We start from the raw sequence: 255 nt of genomic DNA, 5'->3' as shown, positions 1-255 counted from the left end.
GGGGAGGCGTGTTCCCTTCCGATTGACCGAATCATTGTGTGCCTACAGCTGCTGCAGGCGGTCAAGTGAAAGAAAGCTACATCAAGTTTGCGAAAACTAGCGAGGCTTGGGGCGGAAGTAAAAATGTACCCCATCGAAATAAGATGAACGCAATGGGACAGTTGGTCAACTCTTTGTTGTAGAGACAGGTTTAGTCTGTAGAAGCAGGAAGGAGGTAAAAATATCTATATTCAATGAGAATAAATAGAAACATTT

Source organism: Phycodurus eques, chromosome 8 (assembly GCF_024500275.1).
Source record: "Phycodurus eques isolate BA_2022a chromosome 8, UOR_Pequ_1.1, whole genome shotgun sequence".
Classification (NCBI taxonomy): domain Eukaryota; kingdom Metazoa; phylum Chordata; class Actinopteri; order Syngnathiformes; family Syngnathidae; genus Phycodurus; species Phycodurus eques.
The sequence above is the reverse complement of the archived record's forward strand: the minus strand, read 5'-3'. Positions refer to the sequence as shown.